Genomic DNA, 9,575 nt, shown 5'->3' on the forward strand with positions numbered 1-9,575 from the left:
ACGTCAAAAAACGCAGTAGGCAAGACAAAGTTTGCCGGGTACAGCTAGTTTATTTATGAAAACTTATTTCGTTATCAGATAGAAGGGAGTCTGCTCTATCTGTTACTGATCAAAGATTACATGAAAAATGGGCCATGTGCTCAGAAGGAAGGGAGAAGCAAAAATTCGAAATGGTTGTTGTGCCCTTTTCAAGTGTTAGCCTATCTGGATCAATCCAAACAAGTAAGGACTGTATCGGAAATTAACTATAAACATTCAAAATGCTTCATCTCGACGCACGGTTGGTCTTTTCATTCCGGTTCTTCTATGAAACCTTCACAATATAGTTAAGTTTAGAACAGTTTGAAGAAATTTGGAAAATGTTTAGTATTATTGAAAATGTTTCTATGAGTATACCACACACAATAACTATCTATACAAACTGCATTTTTTTTAATTTTTTTTTAACGTTTCAAACATACGGGGAAAAATCTGGAAAATATATTTTTTTGGTTTAGTAACGACACTTTACACCACAATGGTGCATTCGTGTCAAAGGAAAATAATGATGATTACTAGTAGTTATGTACGCATAACATATCACTCAAAACCGACTTTTAAAATTCTTATTTTGGATAGAAAAACCTCCAACATTAAGAATATGGTCTATCCCAAAAAAAAACCTACTTTTTGGTCGAACTTTGATGCTCTGGTTTAAATATCTTCAGAGGTTATAAAATTCCGTTCTCTGGTAAAACTACCTCTTCAATAGATTTAAATACGGCAGACAATTAAACGTTCCATAATGAATTTAAAATTTCCCATAAATAATTCGAAAAGTCCCAGTGAAGAAACAGGGGTGTAAGCAGTAATAAATAACAAAAGTTCCATAAACAAATAGAAAAATGCATAATTAAATCAAAAGTTTCCATAAATAATTGATTTTTGAGCAATTAAAAACGTCAAAAATGCAATGAATAAATCAACTGTTGCAATAAAAAAAGCCAATTTTCCCACCAAATAACTTCGAATTTTCCATAAATAAATCCGATTTTTACATAATAAATAAGAAAATTCACAATAAAAAAATATCGAAAAAGCAATAAAAAATTCAAAAAATGCAATAAAAAATGACGAATTTACCCATGAAAAACAAATGCAGAAAAGTATGAGACAGTGAAATGCTGAATCGCACTTATATGTCTGAATCGACTGAAAAGCTTGTGTAACTATGTAACAATTTACCGAGCAATTGCTTGCTGTCCTAACTCGCTATCGCTCGTCGGACCTAAAAAAAGGGATAACATCTATGTTTGCATTATACCGGGCAAATTCTTGAATCTGTGGTTTGCCTAGAACCGAATCGATGCAGTTGCGGTGCATCGGATATCGGAAACTTCGGCGGCCTTCTGCCGCCTCAGTTCCTCAATCCTCTATGCGGCTTCGCCGCTTGGTCTATGTAATTTTTGGCTGAAAATGCATTTACGTTTATTGCTCGTTTTTTGACATTTTTTGATAATTTATTTTTTTGTTATTGTACTTTTTGAATTATTTATTGCTTTTTCGATATTTTTTTTATTGTGAATTTTCTAATTTATTATAGAAAAATCGGATTTATTTATGGAAAATTCGAAGTTTTTTGGTGGGAAAATTGGCTTTTTTTATTGCAACAGTTGAATTATTCATTGCATTTTTGACGTTTTTAATTGCTCAAAAATCAATTATTTATGGAAACTTTTGATTTATTTATGCACTTTTCTATTTGTTTATGGAACTTTTATTATTTATTACTGCTTACACCCCTGTTTCTTCACTGGGACTTTTGGAATTATTTATGACGAATGATCACTTTCTTATGAGTCGTTTATATTTTAGCCTTTAAATACATACCCAATCGAAAAAAATGCAAATTTTTAAATTAATGTATTTTTTATTTGCGTAATCGTTCTTTGAAGACGCATAAAAAAGAGTTCCTCGAAAAATTGCCTTTTTTCATTTTTAAGAATTGCTCTAATCTGCGGAGGGATTTTTTCTTGATAAAAATAATTTTCCTATATCATGAGCATTCTGGAAAAGAACATATTTGCGCAAAAATAAGAGAAAAAAATGAATATTTTCCCACAGTTTTCGCAATTTTAAAATTTTAGGTGTTTAAAATTTTAAAAACATATGTGCAATCTTTGAGATAAAAGTCCAAGTTAAATAATTATTTTTTGAAAATCTGAACTGCCATTCTTTATTTAAGAGATTTATATAGTATCTCCAAAAATAAAGTTATGTTTATTTCGAACAGAATATTTTTCATGCAATTAAGAACGTTTATAGTTAATTTCCGATACAGTCCTTAAACCTAGGGGAATCCCAGAGAAACCGGAAAAAAAGTAAATGGATTGACTTGTAATCACAATAATAGGCAGCGTTTGTTTGTTCTGTTCCAGAGGAAATTAAGAAGAATAGTCTTTAAGCCCATATAGCCGATGTGGTAAGCGCACGTGCAATCAGCAAAACCATGCTGAGGGTGACGAGTTTGATTCCCGGTTAGCTCAGAATCCATTTGATAATCGACATTTCCTTAACTACCTTGTGTATACAATATCTTTATGACTACCACACGATATATGCACAAATGCAAAATAAACATTGACTGTGGGGGATCTCAGTTTAAAAATTGTAAAAGTTCTCATAAAATACTAAGCTGAGGAGCAGGCTGTGTCCCACTTGGAACGTTACGTCAAGAAGAGAGAGCTGGAATCTTTTAGCAATTCAAAACAATATTGGTTTAAAACATTGGCGAGGGTTGGGTGCTAAAATTGCCTCAATAAGTTAGTTGGTAAAAAAAAGTTTGGCCGTTTTCAAAAGTTACACGAGTTTTGTTCATTGCGTAATTTTTATATGACGCCTAAAGACATCAACTGTATTAATAATGATTATAAAATGGAAATTCTGAATGAAATACAAATTTATTTTTTACTTCAAGAAGGGCTGACAAAATCGGGTCAAAAAGCTGACAAAATCGGGGGTAGATAAAATCGGGGGCTGATAAAATCGGGTCCCCACTGTATATCATAAGTTCTTCCGGTGAATTTTGTCAGTGCACAGTGCTACCACCATAGGCCCAAAATCGAAAAATTGTTTTTTTTTAATTCATGAGTTTGTTTATATTTTATAAACCAATGCACAATGGGTCCAGAGCCGTATTTACGAAGACAAAAATGTTTGTGCCTAAACCATAAGTTTTAGATACATGGTGTCTTTGGGAAATTTTCTTCTTATTTTTCGACCTTTTTTCTCATTATTGTGAAATTAGGGTGGTCCCTCTAGTTTCGCTGATCCAAACATCTGCTTTTTAATAGTTTTATGTACGTTCACAAAATGTTCTACAAAGTTGTAAAAGGACTTATTTGGAGCAAGTTTGCCGAAAAAACCATTATTCTATCTCTTATGGTTCCTAACTTATATTTTTTTAAAAGATTCATGTTAGGGTGATCCATGAGTTTCAGTTTTCCTGAAATAACTTTTAATTCGGTCGTTTCTCGTAAATACTTTGTTCCGAGTACTTTTAGAACTATTAACGACGCATATTTTTTCCAAAGAGCTCAAAGTTCTAACTCTCATAGTTAAAAAGATATTGGTATTTTTCTTCGAAAAATCACTTTTTTTTAAATGTCATATCTCAAAAAGGAGCAAATGGATTTTCAATCTCCCGGTTGCATTGGAAAGATCGTACTCTGTTCTATTTATGGTGAAAAAACTGTAGGTACCTTTTTTGTTTAAAGCTTTTTATTGAATTTTGAAAATACGATTTTTTTCATGGAAAAGCAGTTGTAACTTTGAAATTTGATGAGATACAAACTTGGCGTCTTCGACAAAATTGTAGGTTTTTGGCTGCTATAAAAGTGCCCAGAACAAAGTATTGCGAAAAAATCAATACATAAAATTATATTGAGTAAAAACAGATTTTCATATGGAAAGCGGAACAATTTCAGCAAACTCGACTATCGACTATAATTAGGACATTTAAAAACAATATGATCTATATCTTCATAAGATTTATTACATTCACAGAGATTAGAATCATTCATTTTCATACGATACAAATAATCATTACAAATATAATGATTTGACATTAATCTTGAAATAGTACAAATGAAATTACGTCCAACATCTAAGTTTTTAAACCAAGGATGACCTTTAATTCTCGGACAAATGGAATAACAATATCGTCCCTGTTGACTTTCATTCCAAGATATTTGCCAATTGCTCAATGAATTTTTCTTCAATTTGGAGAAATATTCGTAGGAAAAAATATCACGATTATAAACTATTCCGCAAAAAACACCCAATTTCGCCAAATAATCAGCTTGTTCATTGCCAAAAATATTACAATGAGCTGGAACCCAAACTAATTTTATCAAATATCCTTGAGAATGTAATTCAAGTAAAAGCCCTTTTATTGTCAAAATAATATGATTTGTTTTTGAATGAAAGGTAATTGAATTCAAAGCCTGGAGACAACTTAAGCTATCAGAACATACCAAGTATATGTTAGGAGCACAATTTTTTATCAAATTACATGCAAAATATATGGCCAATAATTCAGCTGTGTAAATAGAACAAGGTGATTCTAATTTATAATAATGGGCCAAACTATTATTATATACTCCAAACCCTGCTACATTATCAGCCACGGAACCATCTGTATAAAAAATATTATCATATTCAATCCCAACTAATTTTTGTTTAAATAACAAATTGGCGAAACGAGAATATGCCTGATGAGGAATAAATTTCAACTCTACAAGTAATGAGAAGTCAATATTAGGTCGATATGAATGCACACACATGCTATATTCATAAAAACCGGGTGAAGAATTTTTAATTATATTTTCTGTGGAACAGTCAATATAAGAACATAAAATTCTGCTAGAGGGATTGATTTCAAAGAGTGATTTTAATATATCTACTAGTGGATGGTTAATTGATAAACAATGTATCAAAAATTTGCAGTTTAATTCATGAAAACGATTTTTGAGTGGAACAACACCTGTTAAAACTTCTACAGATTTAGTGTGAGTAGAATTCATTAATTTCAAACAAATTCTCAAACATCGAAACTGAATTTTTTCAAGTTTGGAAAAATGTGTTTGAACAGCACTTCCAAAAGCAAAACAACCATATTCCATAACAGAACGAATAGTTGTTTTATAAAGTGTTATCATATCAATGGGATGAGCTCCCCACCAGGTTCCAGTAATTATTCGAAGAAAATTAATTCTTTTCGAGCAAATTTTTTGTATATATTGAATATGTTTATTCCAATTCAATTTCGAATCAAACCATATGCCAAGATATTTATAATCAAAAACTTGTTCAATTAGGTTATTACCCAAATATAAATCAATGCCTACCTGAGTATGTTTACGAGAAAATATTATAAATTTGGTTTTCTGTGCAGAAAACGTGAACCCGTTATTATGCGCCCATGAGTTTAAATTATCTAAAGAAATCTGCATGAAATGACGAATAATTTCTCTATTTTTGCCACTAATAGATATAACATTATCATCAGCAAACTGAATCAAATAACATCCATTTGGAATAATGGAAATCATATCCCTTGTAAATAAATTATACAAAAAGGGACTCAAACAGGAACCCTGAGGAAGTCCAAAATAACTATAACGAATCATTTTTGATGATCCATTATGGAAAAAGTGCATAATTTTGAAAGAAAACAAATTGCACAGGAAATTTGAAAAAATATAAGGAATGTTACAATCATTCATTTTTTCAAATAATAAATCTATCAAAACAGAATCATATGCACCAGAAACATCAAGGAATGTAGAAACAACATCTTGTTTCTTATTGAGCGATAGCTCAATATGTGAAGTTAAAAGGGCAACACAATCCCGAGTACCACGACCTTTTCTGAAACCATATTGGGATGATGAAAAAATGTTATTTTTTTCAGCCCATAGTTCAAGGCGATTTAAAATCATTCTTTCCATTAGTTTCCTCAGACATGATAATAAACTAATAGGTCTTCTACTGTCAACTGATGAAGGGTTTTTATCAGGTTTCAGAATACTTATTACTTTAATGGAACGCCATTCGGAAGGCAAAGTATTCTGAAATAGAAATGAATTATACAAAGAAAGTAAATACATCTTTCCTTCAAGTGGTAAATTTTTCAATACAATAAATTTTATGTTGTCAATACCTGGAGCAGTATTCTTGGTAATAGAAAGGGCCAAATCCATTTCCTCAATGGAAAACACATTGCAAAGGTCTGGGAAATAATTGTAACATTGATGTTTTTTAAATGTTATTGGGGTAGGAACAAAATCAGGACAAATTTTAGAACCAAACTGTTCAATCCAATCTTCTGAATACCCCAATACAGATGATGGCGGATTTCTATAATTTCTCAAATTTCGAGCAACGGACCACAATTTAGACAATGATGTCTGTGAATCAAGATTTTCAACAAAATTTTTCCAATAATTTCGTTTTTTGAATTTACAAACTCGAGTAAACTGAGCTTCAGTTTTACAATATAAAACATAATGATCTCTACATCCAGAATGTCTAAATTTTTTGAAAGCATCTGATTTGTTTTTTAAGGCAATGGAGCAGTCATGATCCCACCAAAACGAAGGATTTTTTCTTTTGGAAAAATTAGAAGTAATTTTTTTCGTTTGAGATTTATACAAACATTGAATCAATATTTTTGAAAAGTAATTATAATTTTGAATGGGGGAAAGCGAGTCATCAGAACCAATTAGAGCTAAAGAAATTAAATCAGAAAATTTAACCCAGTCAACATTTTTTGTTAAATCGGGAACAAAAGGTTCTTGAGTAAATTTATCACTAATATGATTCTCAATGGATATTATAATAGGTAAATGATCACTACCGTTTGGATCATTTGTAATTTTCCAAGCGGATTTCAAAGCTAAATTATTTGAACAAATGGATAAATCTATACACGAATGACGTGCAGGAGGAACAGCAACCCTAGTGAAAGACCCATCATTGAGAACATTTAAATTTAATTCATCAATTAAATCCAAGATTAATGATCCTCTGCCATCAGTAAAATCACTACCCCAAGCTAAATTATGAGCATTCAAATCACCAAGAATATAAAAAGGTGAAGGAACGTTATTCAAAAGTGCTTTTAATTCTGGCAATGTTAACCTTGCTTGGGGCGGAATGTATATACAAACAATTGAAAATTCCAAACCATTATGTTTAACAGAAATAATAATATATTCAATTTGAGAATCAAATGAAAAATCTAAATATTTAAATTCAATGTTTTCACGAATACCGATCATTACACCTCCAAATGAAACATTCCGATCCTTTCGAATTATATTGAAAGATGGAATTCGAAAATGTTTAGTATCCACTAGCCACGTTTCATTTAAACAGAAAATATCAATGTCATAATTTGTTATCAATGCTTTAAGTCTGTCGATTTTTGGAATAATACTTCGACAGTTCCATTGAAGAATATTCAAATCTCTATTTTTGAATCCCGCCATTTTTAACAAAACAAAGAACTAATGAGGGGTCCAAAAGAGTTTAACTTTTCAAGAATAGTAGCCAAAAACGGTAACAATTTTTTGATTAATTTCTTCCAAAAATCATTTAATCCCAAAAATTCTACTAAATCCTCCAAAATATTTAAAATGGAATTACTATCATTAGTATTACCATTGTTTTGAGATGTGTCATTAGTGTTTTGATTATTTTTGTTTTCAGAAAAAGTAAAACTATCTTTCTGAAAACCAGGAATGTTTCGAGGTGGGGTTTTCATAGGAGGAAAATTTACATCATATGATGTTGATGGCTGAGGATTTGAACTACCGTCATGAGTGTTAGATTTTTTACTATTTCTTTTTCTTTTTATAGGTGGTTTATAAACAAAAATGTTATTGTCCCCATTTGAATCCTGAGAATCAACATCATGAGATAATGGTGCAAAAATGTTATCAGAAGTTATGTTGTCAGTGGATTTAACAATTTGAGAATATGAAAATTTATTTTTATTTTTTATTTTTAAATTGAATTGTTTTTGATGATCAATGTATACTGAACATTCTTTCAAAAGATTATGTTTTTTACCACAATGAATACAGACATCAGAATGTTTATTGCATTCTGATGAAGAGTGCATTCCACCACATTTGGAACATTTTGATTTATTGGAACAAAATTGCGATGTGTGTCCAAAAAGAAGACAACGATCGCAGTGCATAATTTTTGGATAGAAAAGCCTAACATCAAATTCAACATTATCAACAACAACATAATCAGGAAGCACAGTTCCTTCAAATGTTATTTTGATACAGTTTGAATGTGAATATGAGCATTCCTTATCAGTGAAAATTAGTTTAGATAAACGAACGCAATCTAAAACTTTCACTGGAGCAATGGCTTTATTTTTGAATACTCCAGAACCACGATTTAAAATTTTATCGCATTCCAGAGATTCGTCATAAATTATTCCGTTAATTTCACACGAGTCGCACGGAGCATAAACTCGATATGAATTGAAAAACAACTTGGACTCTAGCAATGCATTGGCATCGTCACGTGATCCAAAAACAATCCTCAATTTGTCAAGTGAAATCTTTTTGATCTCCTTGACAGATTTGTATATTTTGTAAACTTCAGAAGCAATCAAAAGAACATTTATAGGCTTTTCTTTTTTACGGAAAAATACTACAAAAGGTCCCAAATATGTTGACGGATATGTTTTCACACGAAAGGGTTTAACTTTGGAAGTAGTTTCATCAGAAACAACAGGAGCTACTTCCCCGTCAGTCTCCATGACGGAAAAATGACGGGGATTGCTTTAAATTATCAATACCAAAGTACACTACACTACTAAACTAAATAATAAAAAGAAAAGTAATACTTAACAAACACGAATAAACTTCAGTAACACGAACAATGAAACTTGAACTTCAAATTGTGGAAACGGCCAAAGCAAACTTCCTCTCCTCCTCAAATTTATCTTCTCGTTTGAATGGATTGCAAAGCTTCAGGGGGGTTCAGAATGAACAACACAACGACAGCAGGGCAAAACAAAACTTGATCAGCGTCCAAAACCAAATATACGGAAAACAGCTTGAATCTTGAAAAATGAAACTATTCTGGTTCACTCCAATCGTTGTTCAATCAATACAGCATACGAAAGCTCGCCACAGTGGTCCAACTCGTCAAAGTAGAAATTCGCCTGAAAAACAGAAAAAACTTGACAGCGCAGAAAAAAAGACCCTAGAAAAGACCTGTAACCCGGTCAAGGCCTACTTACCGAGTTTGAAAAAAAAAAAAAAAAAAAAAAAAAAAAACTTATGGTTAAGGCACAATCATTTTTGTCTTTGTAAACACGGCTCTGGACCCATTGTGCAATGGTGTTTCCAAGAATGCAGAAAAGCCATTTTTATGTAAGTTTCTGTTGTATAGTTTGTTTGAGAATGTGAGTACTGTTATACAATTTGACATTCTCAAAATCTGTCGAAAAATTACATGACTTTAGAGTTGTGCTCCGCGTCTTCGTATGTATAACAAAACCAAAC

Source organism: Aedes albopictus, chromosome 3 (genome assembly GCF_035046485.1).
Source record: "Aedes albopictus strain Foshan chromosome 3, AalbF5, whole genome shotgun sequence".
In the NCBI taxonomy this organism is placed as follows: domain Eukaryota; kingdom Metazoa; phylum Arthropoda; class Insecta; order Diptera; family Culicidae; genus Aedes; species Aedes albopictus.